The following is an 18,539-nucleotide window of genomic DNA, read 5'->3' as shown; positions in this document are numbered from 1 at the left end:
TTGAACCAAGAGCTAGAAACATGGAATCTTCAAGAACTTCTTTTCAATTCTTGCCTTCTTTTTTTCCAATATAATATTTTTGATTATTTGGGAATTTTACATCATGTACCCCAAATGAACAACTCATTTCCTAGTCCTTCTGGCGCAGCCCCCAGACTTTTGTGACTTCCCACACACAAAGAAGAAGAAGAAGAAGAAGAAGAAGAAGAGGAAGAAGAAGAAGAAGAAGAAGAAGAAGAAGAAGAAGAAGAAGAAGAAGAAGAAGAAGAAGAAGAAGAAGAAGAAGATCATCAACATAATCAACAAAAACCACTACTACCACTACCAGCACCAACAACAAGAGTAAATCAAGTCTAATTTGTGTTGCTCACGTACTCACTGAAACTCTGAGTTAGTAGAAGAGTCAAGAATGGTTGTCTAGAGGCAAGCAGTAGTTCCCTGAGACCTCCAGGGGGCGCCTCTTCTACAGAGCAGTGCCACAGTAGAGTTCTTCTCTGGGATCCTCAACCCAAATGACAATTGGGTAAGTCACATATCTGGGAGAGAAAGCATTGATTTTTACGAACTTTTTACTTTTTACAAACTTTTTATTTTATTCTGTGCTACAGCTATTTTTCCTCTTAGATATTAAGTTCCTGGGTGCCACAAAGTCGGTTCTTAGTAGTCTGTGGTTACTTAAACTAGAACCTGGCACAGACAATAGGCACTTAAGAGTGACATTTGGAGTGCAACCCAGATGTTTGCTTGTTGGGAAAATAAAACATGTCTCATGGACAGGCGTGTCTATGAGATGAGGGTTCGACGCTCCTATCTACTTTCTTATAGCTTTTTTTTTTAAATTTTTTTTATTGATAAAAGGAGAATAAAGAAAAGAAAGAAAAGAAAAAAAAAACAAATTTCCACCTCCTCCCAGCCTCCCATTTCCCTCCCCCTCCTCCCATTCTTCTCCCCCTCCTCCCACCCCTCTCCCTTTCCCCCCACTTTTCTCCCCCTCCCTCTCCAGTCCAAAGAGCAGTCAGGGTTCCCTGCCCTGTGGTAAGTCCTAGGTCCTCCCCCCTCCGTCCATATCTAGGAAGGTGAACATCCAAACTGGCTAGGCTCCCACAAGGCAGTACATTGCATTGGATCAAAACTGCGTGCCATTGTCCTTGGCGTCTCATCAGCCCTCATTGTTCGTCATGTTCAGAGAGTCCAGTTTTATCCCATGCTTTTTTTGGTAACAGTCCAGCTGGCCTTGGTGAGCTCCCAGTAGATCAGCTCCACTGTCTCAGTGGGTGGGTGCACCCCTCGTGGTCCCGACTTCTTTGCTCATGTTCTCCCTCCTTCTGCTCCTCCTTGGGACCTTGGGAGCTCTATCCAGTGTTCCAGTGTGGGTCTCTGTCTCTATCTCCATCCATCGCCAGATGAAAGTTCTAGGATGATATGCATGATATTCGTCAGTATTGCTCTAGGATAGGGTCATTTCAGGTTCCCTATCCTCAGCTGCCCAAGGAACTAACTGGGGGCCTCAGCTTGGGCACCTGGGAGCCCCTCTAGGGTCAAGTCTCCTGCCCATCCTAAAGTGGGTCCTTTAACTAAGAAATGGGGTTCCGTGCTCCCCTATCCAACCTTCCTTTATCCCGATCCTCCTGTTTCCCCAAGTCCCCCCTCCTTTCCTTCTACCTTTTCTCTCCCCATCTCCCCTTACCCCCATCCCACCCCACCCCCAACATCCCACTTTTCTCCCCGGCAATTTTGTCTACTTCCCTTATCCAAGAGGATAACTATATGTTTTTCCTTGGGTTCACCTTCTTACTTAGCTTCTTTAGATTCGCCTATTGTAGACTCCGTGGCCCCTATTTATGGCTAGAAACCAATTATGAGTGAGTACATCCCATGTTCATCTTTTTGGGTCTGGGATACCTCACTCAGGATAGTGTTCTCTATTTCCATCCATTTGCATGCAAAATTCGAGAAGTCATTGTTTTTTACCGCAGCGTAGTACTCTAATGTGTATATATTCCATACTTTCTTCATCCATTCTTCCATTGAAGGGCATCTAGGTTGTTTCCAGGTTCTGGCTATTACAAATAATACTGCTATGAACATAGTTGAACAAATGCTTTTGACATATGATAGAGCATCTCTTGGGTAAATTCCCAAGAGTGGTATTGCTGGGTCGAGGGGTAGGTTGATCCCGAATTTCCTGAGAAACCGAAACACTGACTTCCACAGTGGTTGCACAAGATTGCATTCCCACCAGCAATGGATGAGGGTACCCCTTCCTCCACAGCCTCTCCAGCAAAGGCTATCCTTGGTGTTTTTGACTTTAGCCATTCTGACAGGTGTAAGATGATATCTCAAAGTTGTTTTGATTTGCATTTCCCTGATCGCTAAGGAGGTTGAGCATGACCTTAAGTGTCTTTTGGCCATTTGAACTTCTTCTGTTGAGAATTCTCTGTTCAGTTCAGTGCCCCATTTTTTAATTGGGTTAATTAGCATTTTAAAGTCTAGTTTCTTGAGTTCTCTATATATTTTGGAGATCAGACCTTTGTTCTTATAGCTTTTATAGCTGTGTCATGTGACTGAGGCCAAGGGTAAAGTTGTGATGGAGGCATCTTACCTTTCCTTTTGGAATTATGAAAACCTTGCTGGGATCTAATCCTTTTGGGGTAAACCTTTTCTTATTAGTGGGGAAGGATAGAGCTAGAGATGTCTATAAGCCACTCTCTGTTAATTTAAAAAAATATTAAAAGTCACCCTAAACTGCAATTTCACTTTCAATTTGTGTTTATTCCTGTCTACCTAACACTAATTCAATTTTCAAGATTGCTTAGGAGCCTTCTTATTTCTCTCAGCTATAAACTCCATTTCATTTTAAATGATTGCATAGCTCAAGTAAATGGTCCGTGAAGCATACGAAGAAAAATGAGGGCAAACATTCCATGCTTAAATAGCTGTCATGGTAGTCAGTGTAATGGGCTGGAATTTTGAAAACAACCGGATATGAATCACACTTTGTACCCACACCCTCTTATCCTATGGGCTCCACAAAGTCCTCATTTTTGATGTTCTGAGTACATCTCACTTTTGCTGGAGATGTATGGTATCATTTTATGCAAATGAATATCTTTATTTTGGAGAACAAGGGCCTTTGGAGAGAAAATGCAAGGAAAAGAGCCGTGGAGTGATTTTGTTCTTGTCATTGATGGTCTTTGGTTCTTTACACAACAGCACTTAGGTACCGAAAACTGCTTGTCATATTTCATGGGAATGTGTAGCCATATAGCTCCCTCTAGGGTGTGTATAATTTTCCCCCGTCACTATAGAGACAGAGTAGTTCTGCAATTTCTTGAGCGTTTCCTACAGCACACTAAACAGTTACTATGTTTTTTCAAAGTACTGTGACGACAGATTGGATGTAGCCTGAGTTCATGGTGATGGAAAGATGGGCACCCTGTTTACCTCAAGTTATTCAGCCAGTCAAACTTTCCTCATGGATATTAACTACTTCTTTGAAGTATTCAATCCGATACAGTGAAAAACCCCATCCCTCTTTGGAGCACTGTAAAAGTATATAAAAACATACTTCTCATAGATCAGATCCTGATGATTGCTTCCAAAGCCACTTTGCAAGTGATGGTAGGCTGCTGGCTTTTCTTGACAAGTGTCATTCACTTGTCAACATTTGTACAGACTGAGCTGGAAGGAATTCTTAAGGCTATCTTACTGTGATCCATCTTTGATGAGGTTGGGAAGCTATGCACAGCACATCACTTTGTCTGTTTGTGTGGCGTAAAGTGAGGCAGAGAAGGGCTATCGCTATGTGCTCACCTTGGGAGTGTTACGAGCATCTATAGCTGTTGTTGAAATCTGATTCTCTGCTACCCACTGCTCCCGTTTTGATGCCATGTTTTTCTAAATTCTATTTGCTTATTCTTAAATCCCAAGTAGAATTTGACATGTCTTTTTCTATAGGCTTTTTAAAATGTAACTATTATTTTTATATTTTTTTGAGAATTTTATACATGATTGTTGTATTTATATCATTTCCCTCCCTCCCTCTGACCCCTCCACCTCTTCCCATATATCCCTGATCCTTCTCAAATTCATGACCTGCTGGTGTCCTGGTCCTCTGTCCCTAATAATCTTTTTTTTCCATTTCATGCTCTCTGAATCTTAGATGTAGAGGTTGTGTTGTCGATATATCAGTTGGGACTAGGTGCTCCATGGTTATGTCTCCGCATTTCTACCTGTTTTGTGGGTCTCTATAATAGTAACTGTCTTCTGGGAGGAAATAGAGTTTTTATTGCAGGCTGAAAGCTAAATTGATCTGTGAGTATAAGTATTTAGAACAGAGTTAGAAACTATACTGACTCAGGAAATGGCAGCAGCAGATTCTCCTCTAGGGTTGTGGGCCACAGATAGTTGCCTCAGTTTACCACTCCTGCTTGAATTCCTTCTTGTGGAGTAGGTACACAGCTGTTGGTTATCCCCAAGATATAAGTGTCATTTATTGGTCCACTGTGGAAATGTTTCCGGGCCAGTCACTGCTGTGGTTTGTAGGCACTGGGGCTGGGTGGTACTATTGATTATTTTTCTCCCTTGGAAGTTTACCTAGCATCTTTCAGCATTAGTACAGCTAGTCCTCAGGTAGGAAGTTTCCAGGGTAAATGCAATAGCCTATGTAGTTTCACATGTGTGCTTGTATATTTGATTAAGGAAATTTTCTAGTTGTAACTAGAAGCTATAGTCCATTTTGTATAATTCTTTTTTTACAAACAAACAAACAGAACTCTTTAAGAAGCAATAAAGAGCAGGATTCCTTCTATCCATTGCCTTTGGTCATCTGAGTAGCTAAGCAGGCAGTTACTTCCCCTTGCAATCTGCACGTTCATGTCTGCCTCATTCAGAAGGCTGCTCTGCAGCATGCTTAGGCAATTGTACTTCCGCTTGTGGGGGTGAGCGTTTGTAGGACTGCCAAGCACAGTGGCAAGCCCTTCTCTTACATGAAACAGTCCATCACCATGTGAACTAATATAACATACAAATAAAGAGAAGCTTTCTTGTCAAAACTAAAGTGAACACTACTCAGTTTTCCTCAAGAAAAAAGGGTTGAGTTAGCTGTGAGTGACCAGCCACAAAAGACGGAGGAGTAGAAGAAAAGCGCTGAACTTTGATGGCTTTTCTCATTTCATAAGAGAAAAAGTGCAAGCATAGATGATGCATGGAGGATGTGTTTTATGTGAGATGCTGTAGAAATCGAAAGGGAGAGTCACACTCAAAGCAAGGGCATGGGCTGACATCAAAAGAGTCAGAAACTACACCCAATGAAATGTCTGGGCAGCCTGACCTGAAAGGAGCTCTCAAGGCTTACCTGAGTGGGCTCCTTCTCTCATGAGGTTGGGAAGCTGTGGGCAGCACATCTTCTATGTGCTTGGGAGAGTATAAAGTGGGGTCGGTCACTAGGATGCTAAAGGTTATATAAAGTGCTAGTTTTGAAGATTCCCAGTCTTAATTTATTTAATAAACCAACCATCTACTTATTAGATAAAGGCTTTTGACACAAGGCTATATTTCAAGTCGTTAGTTGTTGTTTAACGCAACAAATGTTGAGAAAAATGTTAGCGATTCTTGGTGTCCTGGGGTCATAATAATGGAGAAAGCTTGTCTGGTAACTTTTTGGTGTGAACCAAAGGCAGAAACTTCTCTATTATTTGGTCCCCAGTGGCGCAGTGACCCTGGCATGGATGGGAATAGTGACTTGTCAGAGGCTGTCATGGAGAAATGCCAGCAATGCTTTGACACATTTTATAGGAGATAGTCTCAGGAACTGCTAACCCCAAGGATAATCTCATTATGGAGAGGAATCTAACAGTAGAAATATGGGTTACTGTATGTTTCATTATTGCATGCTGTAAACATCAATGAAATTCTCAGATTTCCTTGAGAGCAGGTGATAGCCACATTGATAGCTTCAATCCTACCTCACACAGCATCTGAAAGGGGTGCTGAGTGGTCATAGACTAGTGACCAAGTTCCCAAAATGGGACCCTTGGTTCCTTTGATAACAACTGACACAGAAATAGCTCTCCTGTGAGAGTTAGTTTGACTTTATTTCCCTTTTTCATTTTCTGTGTTCCCCTTCCTAGAGAGCACTGTGTGCTTTCATGTTGATGTAAGATTGGTCTGTATCCATTCACTTGCTCTCATAGAACTGACTGAAGATAAGGCAGGTTTGCTTGGGTAATGAACTGGGCATGGTGTTTGTGAGGTTCGGTAGTCCTTCCAACCAGCAGTTTCATTTTTCTATGGGCAGTTGTTCACAGGGTTTCTTTTGCCTCCTTCAAACCCAGCAACAGCCCAGATGTGAGCTGATCAGACAGTTTGGCCGCCTTGGGAGATGTGGCGCAGACTGCAGGCCCTGCTGTGATATAGCCCCATCAACTCCCATCTTTTATGGCCTTTTCTATATTGTAACTTCCACGAGGTAAGGAGTTAAACTACATTAAACCCATAAAGAAGTTTGAGTTCATGACGTTTAGCTAGCTTTTCAGAAATTATAATTAGCATACTCTGCTTCTAGAGTTTTCTGCTATTTAAAGAAAAGTTATCAGTTTTCTAGCTTATAACAACACTTAACATAAAACTTTTTCAGAATACTCAGTACCTCTTACAAAATGTTAAAGAGGCTGTAATTGTCTACATGATTATATCAGATGACTGGAAAGCAGACAGCTCACAACACTAAGAACGGAAATATCATTCCCAGCATTGATAAGACAAAAAAAAGCATAGTTTGAATCTCAAAGTATTCAACTTTGAAGTTCAAATTTAATGCACAAAAAAGATGTCTGAAAAGTTCCCTCCAAGTGTAGACCCTACGTATTATATTTTTAAAGAGCCCTATGTGGTAGGTTGAACTGTGGTCCTCAGGAAGGATCACATCTGTGGCCTACTGATTGGAATCTGTGAATATGGCCTCCTTGGGAAAGGTTTGTTGCAGATATAATAAATATCTTAAGATGAGACAGCACTGGTTGCATGGGGGGTTCTTAAATCCAGTGAAAGCATCTTTAAAAAGGAAAGAAGAGAAGATGCAGCACCTGCTGAGAGGACCACATGAATATAGCAGAGATAGCGTCTGGATCCAGTGCAAGTTGGAAGGTACCGGGAGCAGAATGCAGAGGGAACACGCCTGGCCAGTGCTTTGGCAGTAGACCCAGAACCATGCAGAAGTAAACTGTTATTTTATGTCACCAGCTTGTGATAAATTGTTTTGCCACCATTGGAAACTAGCACACCACGGGTCAAAGAACAAATCATAAAGAAAATTTCAACCAAAATGAAAGTGTGCGTGAAGCGGTGGAGATTTCATTGGATGCTAATGAATCGGTACTCTGGGGAGAGTTTCTAACACTAGATGCCTGTATTAGGAGGGGGAGACAGCCCCAAATCAACCTCAGCTTCTATCTTAAAGCAGCAGAGAAATAAACAGAAAAGAAATCTGAAGATCAAACTAGAGATCAGAAATAAAGAGAGAAAGATCAGCAAATTATTGACAACAAAATTTGGTTGCTTGAGGAAATCAATAGTATACATAAACTAGGAGAAACAGACTGATCTAGGCCCAAGGAAGGGAGGGAGAGAGAAAAGGAGAGGAGAGGAGACTGAAAGACGGGGAGAATCGCATCAGCACAGATGGCACAGCTATGAAAGGACTATAAGGAGGTGACATAGAGTGCGTGGGACCCCAGGGAAGTTGGTCTATTTCTTGACCATCCTTCTTCATCCCCAGTATTTAGAGAACCACTGCCTTCCCTCACAGGAAAATCCTGTTTGTTTGTGGGTTGGTGTGTAGTCCCCCTCACACCAGCCAACATGTAATTTAACATCTTCACCAGTTCAGCTGCCTTTGTTTTACCCCTGCCAATGGCAGGCATGCATTTCTCATGAGGCTGAGGAGGTAAACACTCGTGAGGGGTCTCCCTGTTCCTTCCCTTCTAGGATTTAGTTCGATCCGGTTTCTTTCCATCCTCACTTCTCTGGTAGCGAAATTGAAGAACTGACTTTAGAACTCGTGTGGCTTGTTCTTATTGAGAAGGTGGCAGTTGTGGTCTCCGGCGGTCTGTCTACATTCTAATATAAGAGAAATGTCAGATTGACATGCCTCTCCTGTGCTCGGGGACTTCTGAATGAACTCTCAGCCAGGGCCTAAGCCCTTCCTGGAATCTGGTGCTGTGTGTTTGTTTGCTTGATGCCATAGCAATATTGCACAGATAAGTGGCTTAACAACCGAAATTTGTTTCCTTGTAATTCTAGAGACTAGAAGCCCAAGGAGGTTTTTGTTTGCTTTTGTTTTTGTTTCTTGGAAAACTTGGTATTTCCTGACACATCTTTTCTTATAATGACAGTGGTCATGTCAAAGTACAGGTTACTCTGATGACATGACATCATTTTGACTTCACTACTTTTAAGACCCTGTTCTAGTTATTTGGGATTAGGAGCTCAACATGAACTTATGAGGTGCACAGTTTAGTTAGTCTACATCATCTTGTGTGGTCTGGCCCTCCCTTGCTTTTCCCATGTCTTCCTAGTGTGTTACTCTATCTGCTCTAGCCACACTGGACTCACTGCTAATCTTTAGAGTGGACTGGACCCTATCTCATGGAGGTGAACTTTCCCTGGCCATCCTCTCCACTGGTCCCTGCCTAACTGCCCTATCATAACACACCCCAATCCCATTGCAATGCTTATTCCTTGTAGCACTACCCACCTTGTAAATTAACATAATCTATCAATTATGTATATTTCTATCTCTAACCATGTTTCATCCAAATTATATTGGAAGAGGTTTTGTGTGCTCTTTCTTATTGCTGCATCACCTTATGCCAGGGACATATTGGACAGTCTGTGATGAGTAAAGCAAGGGGCCAAGGCTGTCTTGCTGCTGCTGCTGCTGCTGCTGCTCTTTGATTTTAATGGCTAACTTTGCATGCATCCTAAACGTGATCTTCTTCTTTTTAAGAGATGTTTCTTAAAAGAAAAAAAAAGCATTTCCACTCTCAAGGGAATATTAGAAGGACAATATCAGATTAACATAGACAAATTGCTTTAGCACATCATCCTGTAGTGTGCAGACATCCTTAGTCCCCACTGATGGAATGCAGCATTGCTGGGGACTTTTAATCATGTAATCCTTTTGTCATGACTCCATGATGAGACTATTGCCACTATTATCCATTTTTGGTCTCTCCCTTTCCCTTCTGTGGGGTGCACTGCTCTCTCGCAGTCTCTCATGCTGTCTGGATTGATGTGTGTTGTCTCAAACAATGCTGTTACTATTATAGTGTGACTTCTTTTCTTTTGTTCCTGTTTTTCCTATTATTCCCCTTTTGTTTAGTTTATCTCTTCTGAGTTCTTGGTCTTATTAAAATTTCTCTTAATTGGATTCATTCTCCTTGAAAAGAATTTCATTTTTCCTTTCATAGGTTGTCATTTGGAATAATTCTAGATAAAGATTTTTCAGTATTCACGGCTAGGGATGTGGCTCAATAGGTAAGGAAGGTGCTTGCTTTTTAGCTCTGAGGGCTTGGGGTCTATGCACAGAACCCATATAATAACCCATACTTGATACTGCATAATCCATGAGTGTTATGGCACATACTTGAAATCCTAGTGCTGGGGCGACAGAGACAGGCAGATATGAGGCTTGCTGATAAGCCATTCTAGCCTAGCTGGTCAGTGCTAGGTCAGGTAAGAGAGCTTGTCTCACAAAAGAAGGTGGATGGCCCCTGAGAAGGGGTTGACTTCTAACCTCACATGTGTGTGCATATCCTGCCCATACCTGTACACCTGCACACACATAAATGTACATCCATGCCCACATTCACACACACACACTCAAAGTACATTCTTACATATATTCACACACACCAACATGCACATTCATATGTACCCTCTCACATACACACATACACGCTTACACATTCACACATACACTCTCACATACACATTCATACATACATACACACTCACACATTCACACATACACTCATACACACACACACACGCACAAGATTGTCAGCATTTGTAATACTGCTTTGAGGGTAATGATGCAGTGTCATTATAAGCACAGAGTGAGAAGTGGAAATCCAGATCTTTGGAAGTGTGCCATCAAAACTGAAGGGAGGTGGAAGGGTGGAGGCTATGAGGAAAGACCTACCAGAGGAGAGGAAAGGAAACAGACCAGACAGGAATCAGAAGAGAGGAAAGAGGGAGTGGTGAATATTTAGCAAAATAAAATACAGGAAAAAATAGTAAAAAGGTTTCAGAGGGAAGCAAATTTAAAAAAAGAGAATAGTGTTGTTGACCGTGCCTAAGATTTTGTGCTGGCTGGATCATTAGCACATATAAACACTCCAACAGGCTTCTGAATGAGTCGTCATCATCAGAATTTTACACGTGTGCATGTAAAGTTAAGCAACTTTTTACGTCCCTCTTCTTTCATCTTAACACTCATGTAAATCATAGTCTTATTGGAAAGGTATTTGTCATTAATCAGAGGCCACTAAGTAAGGGCCCATGACAGCATGCAAGTCGCAGTCTTCTATCCCGTGGGTTGAAAAGACCAGCATCTTAAATTTTTTATCTATTCTCAGTCCAAGAGGTTAGTGATATGTTTACTAAACTATCCAAGGTTATTCGACTGGGATGTGACAAAACAAAAATATGAAGTCAAGTCTCTGGGAGTTCATAGTCTGTCTTTTTTCAACACCTCTGAGGTGTAAAGATGAATAATGCATGACCCTGCCCTTGAGGAACTTACAGGCTAGTGGTTGATGATAGAGTGGACAGAAAGATAATCACTATGGACTGTAATTCCACAGCTACCAAGATAGTGGAAAACAAAAGCATGATTCAACTTGGTTTTCAAAACCACACGAGAGTGGGCTGAGTAAATGGCTCAGAGAGTAAGAGTGCTTGTTATATAAGCCTGAGGACCTGGGTTCAGATCTCCAGCACTGACAGGAAAGCCTAGCATGGCTGCAAGTGCCTATAATCCTTGCACTCATGGAGAAGAAGATACTCAGAGCTCACTGGCCAGCCGGACGATCCAAAGGCAGTGAGTTCCAGATTCAGCTAGAGACCCTGTCTCAAGAGGCTAAGGCAGTGTGTGATAGAGTAGGGTATCCAATGTTGGCTTCTAGTCTCTGCAAAGGTGCATATACTTAAACAAACACACACACACAGACACACACACACTGAAAAGGAATTTTCTTGGTGGAATATGAAAAGATAAAGAAGAAAGTGTTCTAGATAGTGAGAACACATGAATGGCATCAACATACGGGAGAAGCTCTACTGAGTCAGAGATGGGGCAAAAAAGGAAAGGAGCTAGAGTTGGGGTTGGTAATCTAGGTCAGCGGAGGAGATGTGCCAGTGATGGCTGCTCTACAGAGGAAACAGTGAGGAGAGGCAAAAAGAACAAACTATTTTTTAAAAAATATTTATTTATTTATTTATTTATTTATTTATTTATTTATTATGAATACAGTGTTCTGTCTGCATGTATGCTTGCAGGCCAGAAAAGGGTGCCAGATCTCATTACAGATGGTTGTGAGCCACCATGTGGGTGCCAGGAATTGAACTCAGGACCTCTGGAAGAGCAGCCAGTGCTCTTACCTGCTAAGCCATCTCTCCAGCCCCAACAAAGTATTTTTTTTTTGTGAAGAATCAATATCTTTAGTGACTTTGGTGATTCAAAGATAATAGTGATTTCTGTCTTAATTTCGAAGGAGCCCCATGCTTCTATTTCACTAGAGAAACTTAGAGGCAGTAGAGATTTTGATAAGATGATTGGCAAGATTGACTTTGACCTTGGTAATTCCGAGACATCATGATGGTCTGGAATGCTTGGAACTGAGTAGCATGAGTGGGGGGTATTTAGTTTCTCCTCTATCCTGCATCTTTATTTCTAGTTCTTCCCAAATCAAGTCAACAATGCTACTTTTCAAGCTTAAGTAGGGATCTGGCGTGTTTAAAATTTCCTGGCTCATGGAGTATGATGGTTTCAACTATGACCACATTGTCCTCAGCCCCTCTGACTTTTATCACTACCAATGCTTCCTGTGCCTTCACTCTAATGGTGTTAGTGGGACTAGGACTAGTAAGAAGTCTGGGCTACCAAACCCACCAAAATACTGATACCAGTCACAAGGCACTATGCTGTCTTCAAACTTTACATATAACTGGAGATATGTCCTAGGGACTCTGTCTTTCCATTTCCTACCCCCACCTTGCTCTGTTGACCACCATTCTAATTTGTATTTGATTTGAGTTTCTTTTTAAGTATCTACCTAAAATATGAGGTCATTTCTCATTTATCTTTCAGGGCCTGGCTTATTTTGCTCAGCACAATGTCTTGTAAGTTCATGAATGTTATGACAAATGCCTCTTCAAATGCTTCATAGTACTCTGCCATCAGTATAACTAATACCACTTTTTTGATGCCCACCCACCTTCTCCTCTTTTCAAATTTTTTTGTATTCATCCATTTATTTATGTATTTGTTATTTATTTGCCTATCTATCTATATCTATCTATCATCTATCTATCTATCTATCTATCTATCTATCTATCTATCTATCCATCCATCCATCTATATGCTGCAAGTAACTCTACCATGAAATAAATCTCAGCCCCCACTATAATTTATTTATCAACATGTAAACACTTTTTTATATGTTTACCATTGTGATCAGTTGTGTGAAGGACATGGGAATATAAGCATCCCTATACGATTTAAATTAATTTCCTTTGTGTATATACACAGAAGACATGTTGCTGGTCACCCGGTATTTCTGTTTAGCCATCTGAGGAGTTTTCATATTGTTTTCCATAGTGGAGGCACCAATGTACATTCATTTCTGCCAGTAGGGTGTAAGATCTCCATTTCTTCCATCATCAATACTTGCTTCTCTCTTTCACTCTCTCTTCTTTTGAAACGAGTTATACTAACAGGTATGATTTATGTCTCATTGCCATTTTGATTTTTATTTTCTTAATGACTAATGATGTTGAAGGCATTTTAAATTTTTAGCCCACTTTTATGTTTTCTTCATAGATATATCTATCTAGGGCTCCAAAAACATAACAAAATAATAAAGTCTCTTGATTAAAAAAAATCTGACTCTGTAGACCAGGCTGACTTTGGACCTTTGAATGTGAATGTCTCTCATTCCTGAGTGCTGGGATTACTGGCCCTGTCCTTACACCAAACACCTCTATTTTTTTTTCTATTGACTAATGAGTTCCTTATTTAGCATATCACAAATATAAACCATATCACACATGGTTTACAAACAATTTTTTCATAAACTATAGGTTGCCTTTATATTGTAGTGTACCCTGAGCTGTAAAAGGAACTTTTAACTTTAATATGGTTTCACTTATTCGGTGTCATTTTTATTGCCTGAACCTTTGGTGACTTTTTGAAAATAATCACTGCCAAGGCCACTGCCAAGGTCACTGCCAGGGAGCATACCTCTTGATTTTACTTTACCCAGCTTCATGGTCTCAGTCTCTCTATCCTTGGTCTATTTTCAGCTGACCTTTCTCTATGATGTAAGAAAGAGTCCAGGTCTTTCTCATGTGAATGCTCAAATTTCCTATCAATGTTTATTATTAAAGGGAGAAGCTTTTTTTTGGGGGGGGGGGCGGTCTTCTTGGTACCCATCCTCCTTTGAAAGTTAGTTAACCGTATAATCTTGAGTTTGTATCTGCACTCCAAGTCCTATTCTGTTTGTCGGGTTAATTTTATGCTACTATTTCTTTGTCATACCATTTGACTTTGAATCTTTGAACTTTGAAGTCTCTTCCTCCTAGATGCTAGGATTATGACTCTGTATGTAAGCCAATGATGTCTGCCTAATTTTATTTTTTATCTTAACTATTGAGTTATGTGAGTTACTTAAATACTTTGGATATTGATTCTTCATCAAATATAAGGTTTGCAAATATTTTCAGAAAGTATGATGACTCCAACTTTGTTTTTCTTCCTTAGGGGAAGTTTTGGATGTGTGGAGTTTGTCACAGTTTCATATAATTTTCTAGAATTGCTTTTTCCTGTTTTGGGAGGAAAATGCCATTGTAATTCTGATCAAATTGTGTTAAATAAGGGGGAGGGAAATGGGAGGCTGGGAGGAGGTGGAAATTTGTTTTTTTTTCTTTCTTTTCTTTATTCTCCTTTTATCAATAAAAAAAAAACAAAAAAAAGTGGAAAGATTTATATTTCTTATCCTATGTGACAATCAACTCAAATTGTATAAAAAAACCTAAGTTATGAATTCTGCTTGTGGCTTTTCCCTTTGTGTCCTGTCAATAAATTCTGATTTCCTCGTTGTTACAGTAAAAAAAAAAAAATTGTGTTAAATAAGTATATCATTTTGGAGATTATAAATATGTTAACAATAATTCTTCCAATATATGAATTTAGAAGATATTTTTATTTATCTGTTTTCTATTTATTTCATCAATATTTTATAGGCTTTGATTAAAGTATTTTTAACCTATTAGCTTATGTTTATTCTTAAGCATTTTATTCTTTTTTTCATACTATTACAAAATGGATTATTGGTGAAGGACACATGTTTTTCCTGGCTGCCAAGAACCGAAATAATCACACAGCAACTGTATTAATTAAAACACTGCTTGGCCCATTAGCTCTAGCTTCTTATTGGCTAACTTTTACATCTTAATTTAACTCATTTCTATTAATCTGTATAGCACCACGAGGTCACGGCCTACTGACCAAAGATTCGGCATGTCTATCTCTGATTGCACATCCATGGTATCTCCTTTACTCTGCCCTTCTTTCTCCCAGCATTCAGTTCAGTCCTCCTGCCTACCTAAGTTCTGCCCTGTCAATAGGCGAAGGCAGTTTCTTTATTCATTAATGGTAATCACAGCACACAGAGGGGACTCCCACATCAATGGATTGTTTCCTTGATTTCATTTTTGGACAAATTCATTATTATTCTGAAGACATAAAACCAATTACTTCTAGGTAGATTTTTGTGTTTCATTGGTTTACTAAATTTATTCTTTGATTCAGCTTGTTCTAACATCTCTCTGTGGAATCACTAAGTTATTCTGTAGAGTATCACGTCATCTGTAAATAGGGGTAATCTTGCTTTTCAAAAGATTTGAATGTTCCTTTTAGCTTGTCCGGTTGCTCTTGCTAGTATTTCTTATTCTAGTCTAAATAGAAGTCATGGGAGTAAGCATCCTCATATTGTGCTTAATATCAGAGAACATTTCTCAGGTGTTTCCATTGGAAATTTTAGGTATTTATCATCTTACTATGATAATGCATATTAAAGCATCACTTCAGTACCTTAATCTTGTACAAGAAAATAAATAAGAAAGATATGTAACAAAGCACAGAAAAGCAAAGAAAAATAGTTAAAATAAAACCATCTGGAATTATTGTTATACAATAAAATATTTGACCTAGTCATATGTTGTTTCTGAGCTACTCACAACAAATATAGTGATATAGATAAGTTGCAGTGAAAAGATTCCAAAGTATATGCAATATAAACTTCAAGAAAAGGAGACAGAGAGTGCTTATAATAGTATAAGATGAAGCAAACATTAGAGAAAATGCAATGGCCAGCAAATGAGGAAAGGCATTATGCAAGATTAAAGAGCCCTCCAGCAGGATGCCATAGCAACTCCAACGGTGTCACAGCCAAAAAAGCTGGCAGTCCACACAGAGATGGACAGAACTAAGAGGAGAAATGGGCAGATCCACCATTAAAGTTAAGACTTCAGCACCCTCCCTCTTCAAATGAAAGTCAAGAATGCAGAACTCAGTGACATTTTCACCCACCCTGATCCCATTGATATAGAGAGAGTGTGCAATTAACAGTAGCAAAGCCATGGTATTTTCAAGTGTTCACACAACTTACTTATCAGCAAAATAGGCCATGTCTATGCCATGAGGAAACACTGGCCCAACCTAAAAGTAACCATAGTAAAATAGTCATTTTTTTCCCTTCTGACTGCCTTAGACTTCAACTATAAATCAGTACGAGAAACACAAAAGGGAAATCTGCAAACACTTGGACCTACCAAACCTCCAAATAATCCATGCATCAAAAAAAAGTCTCTAATACAGCAAAAAAGCAAAACTAAGTTAAAGTAAAAATGGAGCAGAAATCATCAGGACTCAGCTGAAGTAGCACAGGGGTGGACATTTAAAGACCTAAAGGATTACAAAAAAAAGGTCTAAATTCATGACACAAATTCTTGTCAGGAGAACCAAGGAAGAAAAGTAAAATTGAACTTATAGCCAGCACAAAGAAGAAAAATTATTTTTCCCAGATGATTTATAGGGTGTTGTTTCTGGAGAAACAATCTTTTGTTTGTTTGTTAAATGGGGTTTTGGTTTTGAAAGCAGGGTCTCTTTAGCCCCGGGTTTTTTATAAAACTCACTATGTAGCCAGTTTTTCATTTGTGGCAATCTTCTTTTCTTTGTCTCTGAGTTCTGGAATTCTATGCATGAGCCATACTTCCTGACTTGTTATAAAGTTTCTGATTAAAAACAATTCATAGGCAGGGTGGAGGTGGGCCATGTCTTTAATCCCAGCAATTGGGAGGCAAAGGCAGGTGGATCTCTGTGAGTTTGAGGCCAGTCTAGCCTACAGAGCGAGTTCCAGGACAGGCTCCAATGCTACACAGAGAAACCCTGTCTCAAAAAAACCAAAAAACAAAGGGAAAGCAAACAAATAAACAACACATAAAGTAACCTTTAGAATGCTGAGAACTGATTAAATTATCAGAAAATGAGGTTCCAAATGGAGCTGATGGCTACTGTGACATTTAAGACAGTGGTTATGTATACTGCTCCTCCCCCCCACCAAACATCTCTCTGGAAACAAACCACTAAGGATAAAGCAATAATATTTCTATTGCCTTTAATTAACCACTGTTCATCTTCTGTTAGAGAATAGCGTAGTCATGAATTTAAGATGGTGTTTAGAGACTAGGTAAATGGTTTTTCATATTTATGTTCTTATTTATGTAATCAGGTCAGACAAATACTTTTACCAGTGCTTCTTAATTGTGCTGGTTGCAAATTAGAATAATTTAGAGAACTTTAAAATATGCTGGTGCCTGGGTGTCATCCAGGGAAATTTTGATTTAATTGGCTTATGGCAAAGAGTCTCAAAATACAGTCTCAAGTGTGCAACAGCAGTACTTGGGAACTTGTTAGAAATGCAAATTCATAAGTCCCATCATGGCCTGACCATCTATGTTCAAACAAATCTGTCCAATGATTCTGAGGTGGTGTGTCTCAAATTTTAATGTACTTAGGAACTCCTGGGGGAATCTTACAAAAGCCCAGGTATGACTGCGGGTTTGGTATAGATTATTAACAAACTCCTGTAGATGCTAATATGGTGGGTAGTGAACCACAATTTGATTAACAAGGGTCCATATGACATCTGTATATTTGCATTTATAAAAAAAAATACTGCCTCATTATTTGGAATGCAACCAATGTTGAGGCTGAGTAGTCTGGATTAGTTTTTGTGAGTCTGCCAAAGTCAACACTACTTGAGTAAGCCTTCTGTGATATTCCATACTTGAGATTGGAGAATCATCGAAAAGCTTACTAGTTTTGAAAAACCATGTTTACTTTTAGTGTGTGTGTGTGTGTGTGTGTGTGTGTGTGTGTGTGTGTGTGCGTGTGTGTGCGTGCATATGCGTGTATGTGTGTGTGCACGCATGCAGCTGTGTGTGAGCATGAATGTAGAGGTCAGAAAGAGGACAGCTCTTGAGAGCTGTTTCTCTTCCGCCGCAGTAGAGGATTCAGTGAGCAAACTCAGGTTTCAGATCTACAGACACTGAGTCACCTCCCTTGCCGTTATCATCTTTTAAGTGGTCTTACTAATCCCAGTTCTCCCCTCAGTTGCTCACACTCCCATGTGACAAATTTATCCATTATTTTCTGCATCCAACATTAAACACCCCAATTTCTATAAAACTTTTCATACTTATTGAATTTTTATTATCTGACCATTTTATACATGTATCATATAATGTGGCTTGATTACATTCACCCCTCATTTCCTCTTCTTCAGTTCTCTCGCGTCCCTTCATGTCTTTACTCTCCTAAATTCATGTGCTCACCTTTTCAATCCATTGAATCTCCTTAGTATTGTAAGTTTATATTTGAGTATAGAACCGTCAACTGGAGCAGCGGGCCCTATCCCTGAGGAAAACTTGCTCCTTCTATCACAGAAACCATCCATTGCTACTAACTACTCAGTTTGATGTGGGATTTCATGAGTCCTCCCACATTAATTCTGGCTTGATTTTGTGCAGATCGTGTGTGTGAAGTCCCAGCCATTATAGTCTCATGTACGCAATTGCCCTGCCATGTCTGGCAAATATTAAGAGTAGGTATCAACTCCTCTGGATCTTGTAATTGTTTACCTACTCTGTCTTAGTTAGGATTTCTGTTGCTGTGAAGAGATACTGTGACCATG

Source organism: Microtus pennsylvanicus, chromosome 6 (assembly GCF_037038515.1).
Source record: "Microtus pennsylvanicus isolate mMicPen1 chromosome 6, mMicPen1.hap1, whole genome shotgun sequence".
NCBI lineage: Eukaryota > Metazoa > Chordata > Mammalia > Rodentia > Cricetidae > Microtus > Microtus pennsylvanicus.
Note: the sequence above shows the minus strand (reverse complement) of the source record.